Source organism: Natrix helvetica, assembly GCF_964273705.1.
Source record: "Natrix helvetica genome assembly, chromosome: 11".
Taxonomy (NCBI): Eukaryota; Metazoa; Chordata; class Lepidosauria; order Squamata; family Natricidae; genus Natrix; species Natrix helvetica.
In genome coordinates, this window is record NC_138562.1 from 12,835,032 (window position 1) to 12,851,399 (window position 16,368).

Sequence of the window (16,368 nt, forward strand, 5' to 3'; positions counted from 1 at the left end):
TCTTCTTCTCCTCCTCCTCTTTTCCTCCTTCTCTCCTCCTCCTCCTCCTCCTCTTCTTCTCCTCCTCTTCCTCCTCTTCTTCTTCTCTTCCTCCTCTACTTCTCCTCCTCCTCCTCTTATTCTTCTCCTCCTCTTTTCCTCCTTCTCTTCTCCTCCTCCTCTTCTCCTCCTCCTCCTCTTCTTCTCCTCATCTTTTCTTCCTCCCCTTCTCCTCCTTCTCCTCCTCCTCCTCTTCGTCCTCCTCCTCCTCTTCTTCTTCACAATCTTTTCTGCTCGCTCAGGTAAGTGTGGGTGATGCCAGTGACTGCTAGTGAGCCGAAACATGTGTGCAGATGTAGTGCCTTGCACGACAGGGATAAATCATTCCGGACAATCGTGCATCGTCACCACGAAGGGATTTGCAAGTACAAAAGAGGACATTCGAAAGGTGAAAGAGAGGTCTGGAAAACAGGGTTTATAAGAAGTTAGATTGTGTGTCTCGAGAGGATCCTGGCCTCTACCTTGGAGATCTGTAATGGAATTGAAGCATCTCGGCTGTTTTCCCAGGCGAAATACATTTAGTGTTTGAGGGTAGCATAGAATAGAATCACAGTTGGAAGGGACCTTAGAGGTCTTCTAGTCCAACCCGCTGCTCAGGCAGGAAACCCTATACCAATTCAGACAAATGGTTGTCCAATCTCTTCTTTAAAAACTTCCAGTGTTGGAGAATTCACAACTTCTGGAGGCAAGTTGAGGCAAGGATTTGGAGTTCAAATCCCTAACTCTAGTCTTAACTCAAGTATACAGTTCAAATCTCACCCTTCGGTCAAATTACACAACTTCCCAAGATGGTTGGAAGACATAAAATGAGAGGAGAAAGGGCTATTAACCATAGAAGTTGAAATATCACAAACAGGTTTACCGAATGTCTCCATTCATTTATAGGGATACCGGTAGCATCTGTACATTTAAAACGCTCCTTTCTCTCCAATATTGGGGGTGGTGGTGTTTGGATTAATGAAATAAAGCCAATAAGTAATTAAATGCAGCAGAATTTTTATTATCCAACATCTTCTTAAAAACTTCCAGTGTTGGGGCATTCACAACTTCTGGAGGCAGGTTGTTCCACTGATTTATTGTTCTAACTGTCAGGAAATGTCTCCTTAGTTCTAAGTTGCTCCTCTCCTTGATTAGTTTCCACTCATTGCTTCTTGTCCTGCCTTCAGGTGTTTTGGAGAATATCTTGACTCCCTCTTCTTTATGGCAACCCCTGAAATATTGGAACACTGCTATCATGTCTCCCCTAGTCCTTCTTTCTCTTAAGCTAAGCATACCCAGTTCCTGCAACCGTTCTTCATATGTTTTAGCCTCCAGTCCCCTAATCCTCTTTGTTGCTCTTCTCTGCACTCTTTCTAGAGTCTCCACATCTTTTTTGCACATCGTGGCGACCAAAACTGAATGCCGTATTCCAAGTGTGGCCTTACCAAGGCATTAATAAAGTGATATTAACACTTCACGTGATCTTGATTCTATCCCTCTGTTTATGCAGCCTAGAACTGTGTTGGCTTTTTTGGCAGCTGCCAAGAGCTGCCAGGGCGGCTGTTTGTGGGAATACAAAAATAAGAAATACAAAAATAAGAAATACAAAATAAGAAAACCATTGCAAATCTCACATTCATTTCCCTGAGGAAACACACGTTTATAAACTTTGTGTGTTTTTTTTAATTTCAAATGTCAGGCATCCCATCGGCAAGGTAATGGAACACAACTGCCGTATTTTAAAATAGGAGGAATTAATTCAAACTTACCCCTTGGAAATGAAAGCATCCTCGAATAATGTCAAAACTCTTGCTGAAGTGAGCAGTCTGGGGCGCCATCTGATCTTCAGGAGAAGTAAAATTCTTAATTAATTTGCCCTGCAGAGGGTCAGAAACGTCATGTCCTCAAGGCTGGGACTTACAGCTCTGCTGAATTTTGATTCCCATATAACGTCCTGTAAGGTTGCAGTCACCTGAAAGATACCTAGGTGATGAAGATAGCCCTGAATATTATTCCTAGTTTTTGCCTTTATGTTCTGTGCATACTTTGGCTCTGGTGGCCCCTCCCATCGCTTTCATTTCTAAAAAAACAACAAGAACAGCCCTGTTGTGGTACCATGGGCTATTTTCTAGACCGCTGTTTCTCAACCTTGGCAACTTGAAGTTCTGTGTTCTTTAACTCCCAGAATTCCTGGAAATTCTGGGAGTTGAAGTCCACCTGTCTTCAAGTTGCCAAGAGAAAGAAACGCTAGTCTAGAATCTGCCACTAAATTTTGTTGTTGTTGTTAGTTGCGAAGTCATGTCCGACCTATCACAACCCCATGGACAACGTTCCTCCAGGCCTTCCTGTCCTCTACCATCCTCTGGAGTCCATTTAAGCTCACGCCTGTACTTCAGTGACTCCATCCAGACACCTCATTCTCTGTCATCCCCTTCTTCTTCTGCTCTCGATTGTTCCCAGCATGAGGCTCTTCTCCAGGGAGTCCTTCCTTCTCATTAGGTGGCCAAAGTGTTTGAATTTCCTCTTCAGGATCTGGCCTTCTAAAGAGCAGTCAGGGTGGATCTCCTCTAGGACTGACCGGTTGGATCGCCTTGAAGTCCAAGGGACTTGCAGGAGTCTTCACCAAATTAATAAAATAGCTACCTTCGCTTCTGTTTCGGTAGAATCAAGATTCCCATGTTCCATTCTGCTTCTACCCTTTCCCTGGACTCTGGTTATTGTATATTGCAAGAAGGAACTACCACAAAATATTACTGTGTAGATCTAGTACCTGTTTACCATTTCACTGAAGGTGAATTGAATTGAAGTTCGTATGAATGCAGCATGGCTTCCCAGTATATGTGGTTTTTTCCAATGTCCTTCTGGTTTTCCATTTTTCCTTTCTGTCCTGTATTGTCAGCCAGATTCTATGACTATTGAATATCCTTGCTTTTACTACTTTTATTATTTGCTTGTATTACTATTTTATTACTTAGGGTTAGATGAGCAAAGAGAGACAGTTTGGTTTTAGGATTAAGGCATCAGGTTACAAACCAGAGGATTGAGAGTTCTAGTCCTGTCTTAGGCGCAAAGCCAACTGGGTGACTATGGGCCAGTCTCTCTCTCTCTCTCAAAGCCTTGGGAAGGAGACAATGGCAAACCGCTTCTGAAATCTTGGCAAGAAAACAGCAGTGACTTCTCCAGGCAATTGCCACGAGTTAACATTGAGATGGAGGCACTCCGAAAAATTTATTCTTAAGGTTTCCCTACTTCTTTTATTATGTCTGAAGCCAATTCCTATTCTCAGCAAAATGAGTGTTCTCCCTTGCCATCCTTTTTGGTTACGGGACGCCGTGCTCGAACTTCACAAATAAAATAACAGCGCAATCTCTCCTTCTGACACTTCCATCCTGATTCTTCCCGCAAGGAATCAAAGCAGCTGTCACGGACCTGTCCTTCAGTCTCTATTCACACACAACGTCTTTGTCCTAGATCCAGTTATCATGCCAGGCTGCAGCATGTCTCGTTTTATCTTAGCATGTTGTTAAGAACTCGAGCCATTTTATAAAATCATATTTATAAATCAAAGCCGGTTGCGATTGATTTCACCGTGGTTTGTTTAATCATAGACCCCAATTGGTTTGAGTTTCCACAATATGTTAAGACCAAAACAAAGTGATCATGTTGCTGTTGTTAGTTACGAAATCATGTCCGACCCATCGCAACCCCATGGACAATGTTCCTCCAGGGCTTCCTGTCCTCTACCATCCTCTGGAGCCCATTGAAGCTCACACCAACTGCTTCTGTGAGTCCATCCAGCCACCTCATTCTCTGTCATCCCCGTCTTCTTTTGCCTTCAATCTTCCCAGCATGAGGCTCTTCCCAGTGAGTCCTTCCTTCTCATTAGGTGGGCAAAGTATTTGAGTTCCATCTTCAGGATCTGGCCTTCTAAAGAGCAGTCAGGGTTGATCTCCTCTAAGACTGACCAGTTTGATCACCTTGCAGCCCAAGGGACTCGCAATAGTCTTCTCCAGCACCATACAATACAATACAATAGTAGAGTTGGAAGGGACCTTGGAGGTCTTCTAGTCCAACCCCCTGCCTAGGCAGGAAACCCTATACCGTTTCAGGCAAATGGCTATCCAACATCTTCTTAAAGACTTCCAGTGTTGGGGCATTCACAACTCCTGGAGGCAACTTCTGTTCCACTGATTAATTGTTCTAACTGTCAGGAAATTTCTCCTCGGTTCTAAGTTGCTTCTCTCCTTGATTAGTTTCCACCCATTGCTTCTTGTTCTACCCTCAGGTGCCTTGGAGAATAGTTTGACTCCCTCTTCTTTGTGGCAACCCCTGAGATATTGGAACACTGCTATCATGTCTCCCCTGGTCCTTCTTTCTCTTAAGCTAAACATACCCAGTTCCTGCAACCGTTCTTCATATGTTTTAGTCTCCAGTCCCCTAATCATCTTTGTTGCTCTTCTCTGCACTCTTTCTAGAGTCTCCACATCTTTTTTACATCGTGGCAACCAGAACTGGACCAGAACTGGACCATAGTTCAAAGGCCTCCATTCTTTGGTGCTCAGCCTTCCTTATGGTCCAACTTTCACATCCATACATTGCAACTGGGAAGATAGCACAGGATGATCTAATAAACTCGTGAATGCCATGCAGAATAGAAACTGAAATCAGACATATTCTCGACTCCTATTCCATTCAGCTAGCTACCCTGTCTCTTTACAAGATCCCTCCTATCAGATCTCCAGATCTATTCTAACCAATCTGGTGCTCCCCAGATGTATCAGACCATAACTCACCTTATCTCTAGCCAGAAAAGTCAGTCTTAGTTTACAAAATAGCTCACAGACATCAGTTTGTTTTTTGAAGTCCACTTGTTTGAAGAAGAAGAAATCTTCTCTCTTTTAATATTTCGAGTGCCGGAATCTCTTATTAGATGCTATCCAAAATATATGCTGATGGGAAAAGTCCATATCGAGAAAGATGGGACAGAAAAAAATTATCTTGGAGTCCTAGTGGACAACCATTTAAATATGAGCCAGCTGTATGCAGCAGCTGCCAAAAAAGCCAACACAGTTCTAGGCTTCATCAACAGAGGGATAGAATCAAGATCACGTGAAGCGATAATATTTATTTATTTATTTATTATTTATTACTTGAACTTATTAGTCGCCCCCTCTCCCCACAGGGACTCGGGGCGACGTACAAAAGTATTATATAGCGTACAGAGGAGGTAAGAATAAATAAATAAGTTACAATACCTAAAAAAGTTAAAACCCCAGTGAAATTAACCCTTAAAAACTAAAATTACCAATTAAAAATGCCCAGGGCTGGAGAGGTTGTAGAATTATGCCAGGTCAGCTAGTCGAAACAGGTAGGTTTTCAGCTTCATACGGAAGGAGCGAAGGTCGGTTGTAGTCCTGATGTCTGGGGGGAGGTCATTCCAAAGGGTGGGGCCCACTACAGAGAAGGCCCTACTTCTGGGCGCTGCCCTCTGGCACTCTCTGGAGGACGGCACCCGGAGTAGTCCCTCTCTGTGTGAGTGGACGGGTCGCAGGGATGTATGGGGCAGGACGCGATCCCGCAGGTAACTAGGCCCTGTGCCATGGAGCGCTTTGAAGGTGGTAACCAGTACCTTGAAGCGCACCCGGTAGGCCACAGGAAGCCAGTGCAGCTCGCGCAGGATAGGTGTTATATGGGAGAACCTCGATCTCACTTTATAATGCCTTGATAAGGCCACACTTGGAGTAATGCATCCAGTTCTGGTCACCATGATGTAGAAAAGATTCGGAGACTCTAGAAAGAGTGCAGAGAAGAGCAACAAAGATGATTAGGGGACTGGAGGCTAAAACATATGAGGAACGGTTGCAGGAACTGGGTATGTTTAGTTTAAGAGAAAGAAGGACTAGGGGAGACATGATAGCAGTGTTCCAATATCTCAGGGGTTGCCACAAAGAAGAGGGAGTCAAACTATTCTCCAAGGCACCTGAGTGTAGAACAAGAAGCAATGGGTGGAAACTAATCAAGGAGAGAAACAACTTAGAACTAAGAAGAAATTTCCTGACAGTTAGAATAATCAATCAGTGGAACAGCTTGCCTCCAGAAGTTGTGAATGCCCCAACACTGGAAGTTTTTAAGAAGATGTTGGATAGCCATCTATCTAAAACGGTATAGGGTTTCCTGCCTAGGCAGGGGGTTGGACTAGAAGACCTCCAAGGTCCCTTCCAACTCTACTATTGTATTGTATTGTATTAAGTTTTCCAAGCAAATAAAGTTAAGAGCACATAAAAGATCTTGGCTTGAAGGTTTAGACCCGACAACAGTTTAAATTTGAGATATGAGCAAAAACAATTGGCTTTCCTCCCAGGTACATTTGCTGCTGCTTTCCCTTTAAATGGAACACAGAAAGAAACTTTATAGTATTGGAAGCTCGAAGTAGGTAGACATTAGCTTGTAGATGTAGCAGGGTGGGGGTTGCCGGAGCTCCAGATAATAGCATGAAAACAAAAATTTTGTGCGTCCTTGAGGGCGCTTTCTTAGTTTGTAAGGAGGGACACGTCTCGCCCCTCCCACAGCAGGCAAGAAATCTTTGGGCCCTCGAGACACAAGTATTCTCTTCTCTCCGGGCTGCATATTTTCTTTTAAGCATCAGAGAAAGTTCCTGCGAGCATAATTTTGCTTTCAAGCTGAGAAAAATTTGCACTGCTTCTTAAGAGCCCACAGTAAGGTGGGACGTGTGTACCGAATTTGGCTGATCCCTTGAAATAGACAGATTAGCAGAGTTGGAAGGAACCCTTGAGTCTTCTAGTCCAACCCCTGCCCAAGCAGGAAACCCTAAACCATTCCAGACAAATGGTTGTCCAATCTCTTCTTAAAAACCTCCTTTTGAAGGCAATCAGTTCCACTGGTTAATTGTTCTCGCTGTTAGGAAATTTCTCTTTAGTGCTAGGTTGGTTCTCCCCTTGATTAGGTTTCCATCCGTTGCTTCTTGTCAATTGAGCAGAGATAGGCATGGTTAATACGAAGATGAAATCCTTCACTTATAGCTCAACTGGGAAGTCCAAACAGTCGGTCACACATAGATACATACATAAAACACTTCCTATTGTTAAGCAGGAAACCTTGCCTGCATCTAACTATGTAATCACCATGAGTCACACTGGACTCGTTTTGGCTAACTGGTTACAAGAGGCTCTGGAGGGAGGAGTGTAATGCAATAACTATGCAATTCGTATTGTAGGTAGTCCCTGACCTACGGCCACACTTGAGTCCAAAATTTCTGTTGTTAAATAAGGTATTTGTCAAGTGAGTTTTGCCATATATATGACAAACACAGTCAATGGGCTGTGGCTGAGGTTATATATATATATGTATGTATGCATGCATGTATGTATGGATGTATGGATGTATGTATGTATGTATGTATGTATATAGATCTATTTCAAGCTATTTAGCTCTCATCAGCACAGGTTCAAATCCCAGTAAGAGTATGGCTAGCTGATGAGAGCTAAATAGCTTGAAATAGATCTATACTAGTCTCCCTTTATTTATTTATCAGCACAAATACAACACACGCACACACACACACACTATATATATATATATATATATATATATATATATATATATATATATATATATATATATATATATATATATATATATATATATATATATATATCACACGTATGTGCTAGTTCTGCCTGACTCTAGGGGGAACTGCTCATCTCCGTTTCAAAACTGAAGAGCCAGCGCTGTCCGAAGATGTCTCCGTGGTCATGTGGCCGGCATGACTAAGCACCAAAGGTGCATGGAACGCTGTTCCCTTCCCACCAAAGGTGGTCCCTATTTTTCTACTTGCATTTTTACGTGATTTCAAACTGCTAGGTTGGCAGAAGCTGGGACAAGTAATGGGCGCTCGCTCCGTTATGCGGTGCTAGGGAGTCAAACCGCCGAACTGCCGACCTTTCTGATCGGCAGGCTCAGCGTCTTAACCACAGAGCCACCCTTATAATATATATACATACATACACACACACACACAAACTAACATGAGCCAGTTGTCAAGCATCTGAATTTTGATCACATGATCCCGGGCACGTTGCAAAAATTGGTCATAAATCACGTTTTTTTCCACGGACGCTGTCCCTCCGAACGGTCACTAAACGAGCTGTTGCAACTGGAGGACTGCCTGTATTTGAAAGAGGATTGCAGGAAGCGCCTGAGGATGAAAGCAAACGGCATTTTCTTCCGATTTGAGTTTTGGTGGGCTTTGGGGAAGTTTTCTGCTTCGCTGCGTTTGAGCCCAGGAGCTCAGATCGGCTGTGTCTTCGTCGAGGATCAAGATGAGTTCTTCGGCTCGGAATACATCCTGCCACTTGGGACTCTCGCCGAGGAGCAGGGTCGGTTCCTTTGGGAGTGCTCCCCAGGCTGAGGAGGGGGGGGGGTGAAAGTCTTTGGCTGCTTAAGCTCGGGATGTGTTAAGAGGCCACATTAGCTGGCCCCGACAACACTCGGTCTCAGTGAAGCAGGAACTGGAGGATGAATTCAGCAAAAAGGGCTGCAGGAACCCATCGCGTGTCTCGACATGCAGGAGAGCGGGTGCCACCTGCAGCAAAGAACTGCAGCTCGGGCTGAACCCCTGGAAGGTGCCAGCGGCTTGCGATGCCCCCTTTCCGATGACTCCGTTGGGTTTCACTTTCCTTTAAAAAATAAAAAGATGTCATTTGTTCATTCTCTACTCATTAGACCCCCCCCCCAGGTTCTCTTTAGGCCTGGGGGTGGGGGGGTGCGAGACGATATTCCAGGGGGTGCGAAAACTTGGGTTTAGACGTTTCAAAATGATAGTGTATGCGCAGAATGGCATGGAGATATCATGAGGGTAGAACAAGAAGCAATGGGTGGAAACTAACTGAGGAGAGAAGCAACTTAGAACTGAGGAGAAATTTCCGGACAGGGAGAACAATTAATCAGTGGAAAAACTTGCCTCCAGAAGTTGTGAATGCTCCAACACTGGAAGTTTTTAAAGAAGATGTTGAATAACCATTTGTCTGAAGTGGTGTAGGGTTTCCTGCCTAAGCTGGGGGTTGGACTAGAAGACCTCCAAGGTCCCTTCCAATTCTGTTATTCTATTCCAGTGATAGCAAACCTTTTCGGCACCAATTTCCCAAACCAGAAAGCACATGCATCAGAGCACCAAAACCCGAAGACCTGGCACATGCGTGCCTGTTTTTTGGTCATTTTCAGGCATGGAAAACAGCCTGTTTTTTGGCTGGTTGGGGCTGTTTTTCGTGCCGTTTTCAGACCGTTTTCCATCACTCCGGAACCTGTGAAGATCAGCTGGCCAGCGTGCCGGAAATCAGAAGAGCAGTTGGCGATAGTGCGCCTGCCCACAGAGAGGGCTCTGCGTGCCACCTCTGGCACATAGGTCGCCATCGTGGTCGAACCTATGGTAAGGACCAGTGGTGGGTTCCGGATCCCGTTCCAACCGGTACGATTGGAACGGGCCCGGCGTCGGCCACATGGACGCGCACGGCACAGACATGCATCGTACCTGCCTGCGATGCCTCCGCAAGCCTCTGTGATGCTCCAGCTGCTTGGCGGAGCGTTGCGCAGGCGCCGTACACACCGTGTGCGGAAGCCCCAAAGGCTTAAAGGACAGGGAAGGAGTTCAGGCGGGCGGGCGGGCCCTCCGGAGCACTGTACTGGAACGGTACCCGGTGCTCCGGGCAGGCTCTGGTACACCCATACCAGGGCGTACCGCCTGCAACCCACCCCTGGTAAGAACCTCCTCTTCAGGGTCCTTAGCATGACGTGCAACCCCCCCCTTCCCCGCCCCCCCCCCCCCCGTTTCTCCATTGTAGCAGGGAACTTACAACGGTTCCATTTGCACAAGTGACGGGAATTTAGCTGAGGGTCGGTCTTCGTTGGGACCAGTTCCAAATGGGACGCAGCCCAGTACCCGATCCACGGTACCGAGGGGAGGGAGGGGATCCCGATCTAAATCCCCTCCAGTTATTCAGTGTGGCCCTGAAGAAATGTAACAATAGTGACCATCCGAAGTTCCCGCGGCGCTGAAAAATGTGACCTACGACCGTGTTTTTTTTTACACTTAATGACTGCTGCAGCTGTCCCCACGGTCACGGGGTTTATATCTGGATGCTTGAAGACTGCTTCCTCTTTAGAGTCCTAGTTATGACCGCTTTCTCAGCGCGACGACCTTTGCAGCGTCCCCAGGATCGTGGGATCAAAATTCAGGTGCAGACTGCTTTGTATTTATGACGGCTGCAGTGTCCCCGGTGCGTGACGTGATCCCCTCTTGCGACTTTCTGTCCAGCGAAAGTCAACCGGGAAGCCAGATTCACTTAACTTATCACACACACCCCCGGGGTGCTCATTTTTACAACGGCGGTGGATTCGTTCAACAAAGATGGCAGGAAGAGTCGTAAAAGGGGGACCAAACTCGCTTAACACGTTTCTCACTTAGCGTCATGAATTCCGGGGGCTCAATTGTGGTTGTAAGTCGAGGACTACCGATACTTAACTGGAGAGTCCAGAAGAGAGTGGAGAAGTGGAAAATACGGTGAGCGTATTAACCAGATGGAAATTAGCTGTAAAGGCCTAACAGTGGCTGCCCTTAGACCCAATCATTGCTTACCCTTCAGCCTGGAAGATTACGCATCCAGGATCCAAATAAAGATAGTTCTTGACTTACGAACAGTCACTTAGTGACTGTTCCAAGTTATGAAAGATGTTCCTGGGGGTATTTATAATCCAGTTCTGATGGCAGTCACGTGACTCCATTTGGGGAGGTCACCAACCAGTCTGCATTTATGCTCCTTTGCAGCGTTCCAGGGTCCCTGAAAACTGGCATTTCTTTCTGGTTTCAGCAAAACCAGCCCACACCACAGAATTGTTTCGCTTAAGGACTATGGTGTCACTTTAAAAAGGTCGTAAAATTGAGTCACGACTGTCATGACTTACGACTGCCATCCGCAGGCTCCATCACGTTTGTAAGGCGAGGTCTACCTAAAATTGTATTTTTGCGAAAAGTCAGACTTCTCCCAAACTGCACTCCTTCGCACCTTGTGTGCGAACGGTTCCATTATGGCAATGTGAGTCATACCTGGCTAATTGATTTTGCTGCTAACTTATGGGATGATGGAAATAATGCACAATGGCTCAGTGGCTAAGATGCTGAGCTTGTCGATCAGGTGGTGAGGAGTTCAGCGGTTCGAATCCCTAGCACCGCATAACGGAGTGAGCTCCCGTTGCTTCTCCCAGCTTCTGCCAACCTAGCAGTTCGAAAGCAGGTTAAAAAATGCAAGTAGAAAAACAGAGGCCACCTTTGGTGGGAAGGGAACGGTGTTCTGTGCACCTTTGGCGTTGAGTCATGCCGGCCACATGACCATGGAGACGTCTTCGGACAGCGCTGGTTCTTCAGCTTTGAAACGGAGATGAGCACTGCCCCCTAGAGTCGGGAACCAGCTAGCACATTTGTGCAAGGGAAACCTTTACCTTAATAATGGACCTGAGGCTATGAGGTTCAGGTCCTTGCCAGGATCTCTGCCAACTAGGAACTGCAGAAAGTAATTTCTCTTCCATTCTCAAAATGGAACATTTTTAGATTCACTCAAAGGTGCTTTTTCTCCCCAAAAGGCAATTGGACTTAATTGGGTGCTTATTTTTTTTTCCTTTGAAAACATTTCACTTTCCCATCCAAGAAGCTTCCAGAACTGAAGAAGCTCCTTGGATGAGAAGCAAAACGTTTTCAAATGAAGAAAAAAAAAAGTCCAGTTGTCTTTTGGGATTTTTAAAAAAAAAACACCTTTGGGACAACCATGATCTGAATGGTTGAAATATCTCCACAGACTTCCAGAATTCATGTGTTTGAAATCCTGGCCTCCATCTGCTTGGCCCAGACTCTTGGAACCTGAGTAAGGGGGGGGGGGGGCTCTTTACACATGCTCAGAGGCACTTTTAAACTCAGATGATCCAACTTGGCTAAAGTTTTCCGGAGGGTCATCTTATGACAAACCGCACTGCTTCTCTCCTAAGGGAAATAGTTCTCCAAAATGTTTAAAGCATCGGTCATTTTGGGGGAGGGGAAAATCTCCCCCCCCCCCAATTCTTCCTTATTTCCAGCATGCAGACTCAGATTCCAGCAGCCCTCAACAGGGTATTGTTGGAGACTGATTCCACCCCCCTCTCCCTATTTTTTTCTCCCCTTTGCATAGTCAGGCAGGGAGCAATACGAAATGTATGCAGCTTTGTTCTCTGCAAGATTTTGCCTCCACGCCAGGAAGATGGTGCCTCGGTTATCCCGCAGGCTGTAACTAGGATCACATTCCTCCCCACCCCACCCCCCAAGGCAAGAGAAGGGAAAAGGAGACCCACTTTTATTCCAAGCCAACCCCCACCCCCCATGAGTCTTCTACCGGTTCGCTCCATCCGCCCTAGCCTTTGCAAAATTGAAGCGACATTTTCTGATCCACCACACGTCATCACCAACAATTTCCCCTCTGCTTCGGGTCAGGAGAAATGCTGCCTTTCGCCAGAATCTTAAGAACCGGAAGAAAACTGGGCTAAATGTAATTTTTTATTTATTTTTTAGTTAAGAGAAACCCTCCTTCCCCCCCCCCTCCCGAAACTCAAAATAGGATGGGATGGACTTCTGAATCTGGCGATCTGAACTTTTGTCAGTTTGTTTCTGGGAATCACCAAAGGATGCAAAATTGGGAAGAAAATGGTTCTGGGTGATTATGCCAATAATTCACAGATCTCTTATCGGGCTGGGTTCGTTATCGTGCGCCTTGTTAAGATTTGGAACAGAACCGAGACCGAAATGAAAGGCAGGCTTATGAATGGAAAGCAGCGCCATGGGTTGATAACACTACCATGCAAACTGCATGCGCTAATAATTGCATATTGCAGATACCGAGCCAATGTAATTATTACATACCTGCTAGTCTTTTTTTTTTCCCCATTCCTGCCTCTGGCATCTCCACTTTCGGAGAAAACCTGGGAAAATATATATATATATATATTTCCCTGAAAGACCCAATTGCCAATTTGGGCCCCTTATCAGCCGAGAAACAGTCCTTTTGCAAATGCATCTCCTGCTCCTATATTATCCTGTATACTTCCAGAGGCGTCTGTACATTCTGTTGATACATCTGGTTATCCTGTGTTTTTGCTCTAGATTTTCCCAGCATACTGAACCAAATCCAGACAGTGTGATAGGCGAACCGAATCGCCAAGGTTTAGCTGCTGCTGGTTTTCCAAGTTAACGGTGAGTTAACCTTTTTTTTTTCTTTTAGCGATGACAGTTCGTAGATGCAACAGTCCACTATGACCTTATGTTGCTATGTCCTTCGCTGGTTGACTGGGTCTTGCAGACCTAGGGACGCATCTTCCTTAGAAACTACGTGTGAGCTTTTACTGAGTGATACCAGACTTCTGCTGGTGCCACATGATCCAATTCACACATGCCCACTCTTAAAGGTGACATAGATCTCAAATTGAGTGCTTTCTTAATGCTCTCGACTCGGGCAATAAATACATTAAGTAGAGTATGCCACTGCAAGGATATCTACCAAAGAATTCAGTTCTTAGGCACTTGCATATCTGTCACGGATGAAAGTACAGAAAGAGATGAAGGGACCTTGTAGGTCTCCTAGTCCAACCCTTCACCCAAGCAGGAGACCCTACACCATTTCTGACATGTCTGTCCAATCTCTTCTTGAAAGCTTCCAATGATGAAGCTCCCACCACTTCCGAAGGCAACTTCTGTTCCATGGGTTGATTGTTCTCACTGTCAGAAAATTTCTCCTTATTTCCAGGTTGAATCTCTCCTTGGTCAGTCTCCATCCATTGTTCCTTGTCTGGCCTTCAGGTGCTTTGGAAAAGTAAATGATCATCTTCCCAGTAGTATTATTTATCCTGGGCACTTTTTACCAAGCAGATAAGGTTGCAAATTTGGGAACTCTTATTTTCCTTTGCTTCCTATCCATCCTGAGCTGTTGTCACAACCTTTAAGTTGAAGTTTACACTTATGACTTTCTTACTACTGTCTAGTGTGGTCAGGGACTTTTAAAAACACCTTTTAATGCAGCCAGGGGATTCTGCCTGGAAACTTGGCAGTGCATACTAAAGTCCCAGGTTGGGGTCACCAGGCCAAACGGTGGGCTGAGTAATTTGGGAACGGGTTGTTACGTGAATTGGTCCGTGCCATTAGCTTCATTAACCCATAGCACTCTTAGCAATAGTTTATTGAATTAACGGTCTTGTTCGGATGCACCTAAACTAACAGGGGTCGGCTGGATTCACCACACAGGTGGATGCACAGACTAGCCAATGACGGTTTAGCCTAGTAAACTGCGGTCAGTCCATTTGGGGTGTTATGCAAGAAGGTGAGTTGGGCTTTGGTTTAGTGGGGCGAGTTGATCCAGCTGTTGTGGTCCATAAACTAATAGCGTCTGGGGGCTCAGCGCGCTGGAAATATCCAAGTGTTGTGGGTCTATTGTTATAGGACATAGGGGAAAGAGGTTTTGCCATAAAGCTCTGCTGGCTGGGGAATTCTGGGAGTTGAAGTCCACAAGTCTTAAAGTTGCCAAGTTTGGACACCCCTGCCATAATGCAATGTGGGAATTGCATCACAGCCGGTACAAAGAACACAGGAGACAATTCTTCACAGGATATAGAACTCCATAGATAATTAAGTACTTGCACTCTTCTTGTGAGCGATCGGTAGTAATGGGAAGAAAAAGGAACATTTCTGTAATAGAGTCTATTGTTCTTACAACTACTAGGGGAAGTATATGACATTTGTGCCCTGCAAATGGCATAGGAAAGGCAGCGGCATAAATGCTTTTTTTAATTTTCAAGCGCTTAAGAGAGGGCTGTCAAGCAACATAAAGCGGTATATAAGTCTAAATGCTATTGCTGTTCTCACTCGAGGCTAAGGTTTTTTTTCTGTCCGGAACTTAGCCTTGCAGTCTGCGAGTGAAGAGTTTATGGATTAGCGACATGCCCAAGGCTGCGTTGGGCCGTTCACCAAAACAGGGCTAAAACAAGCCTGGGTGTAGCCCACGGTGTGAATCCAAATGACGAATGGGGTTGGGGGCTCGATCTGGAAGTATAATCAACTCATTCCTTGGGGCTTGGCACCAAGCGTCCCCCAGTCAAACTTATTTAAGGCAAGCTGGAAAAGGCCAAGAAGTTAATCTGGTGCAGTTGATATTGTCTGAATCGGCCCGTTCCCTGCCCAAACTCAACAAGCATCCGGAACCAAGAGTCAGAAAACTAGGACATCCATTCCGACAGCCAGGGTGCTTATTAAGCTCCTTCACTACTCCAGGAAGTGGCTCTGCGCTTTAGAGAGGGATAGACTAGAATAGAATAACAGAGTTGGAAGGGACCTTGGAGGTCTTCTAGTCCAACCCCCTGCCTAGGCAGGAAACCCTATACCACTTCAGACAAATGGTTATCCATCACTTTCTTAAAAACTTCCAGTGTTGGAGCATTCACAACTTCTGGAGGCAAGCTGTTCCGCTGATTAATTGTAGCAGGAGTTGAAGGGAAAGTGAAAACATTTTTTTTAAAAAAACCTTGGGTACCTGTCCATTCGCCCATCCTTCCCACTTTGAAGTCTTTTAAGGCAAAACGTCTCTTGATGGGACTGTCTGAAGGGAGCCCAAGTAGGATGCTAGTCCCTGCTGTCAAAGCCTGCTGGACACTTTGGCCATCTTTTTCTCTCCCGTCCCCCTCTAATCCCCCCCACCTCCCCATCATCCCTTAACCGTTCATCAATGGCCGGGATCATTGAAACCATCCTCCCCAACCTCGGCCTGGTCCCCTCCCCATCTTCCATCCTCCCCCTCCCCGTCCCCAATACAAAATGTATCGCTGGAAGAGGAGCGAGCCCGCCGCGTTAGAGAGCCTCGCGATGTAAAAAGCGCCCCCCCCCTATTTTTTTTTCCTCCTTCTTTTCTCCTCGGTTTTTAGGGCCGGCTGGAAGAAGCCAGGAGGCCGAGAAAGTCGCTCTCTTCCCAGTCGCCCCGTTAGGAAGTGGACGCCGCGACCGAGGTGCTGGTGGGGAATCCGGCCAGGCGGGGAAGAAGCCCGAAAGGAAGCGGGGCGCCCCACTTTCCACCCACCCACCCACTCGGATCTCGCGCGCCATCCTCGCCGAGGAACCGAAGCGCCAGGAAGAACGGCCGGGGCGGGCGAGGTAGAGAGAAGGGAGATCCGCCGGTTTGAAAGCCAAAAAAGAAAAAAAAGCCCGGAGCATCGGGCGCGGGGAGGAGGGAAACGGGAAACGCAGCAGGGGGGGAAAAGGTGGAAGGCGGTGGTCGT

General features: G+C 46.1%; 1 protein-coding gene across 3 annotated transcripts in view; it reads left to right on the forward strand.

Annotated features, from left to right (window-relative positions):
• Window positions 1–16,368, forward strand: part of BCORL1 (BCL6 corepressor like 1) — a 54,325-nt gene that overhangs the window by 3,466 nt on the left and 34,491 nt on the right. For 2 of the 3 annotated variants that reach the window (XM_081964060.1, XM_081964063.1), the window contains exons 2-3: window positions 13,214–13,303; window positions 16,018–16,243. The gene's annotated coding sequence lies outside the window, so the exon portion shown is untranslated. The remainder of the gene's footprint in view (window positions 1–13,213; window positions 13,304–16,017; window positions 16,244–16,368) is intronic. The other variant, XM_081964061.1, reaches the window with a different exon arrangement.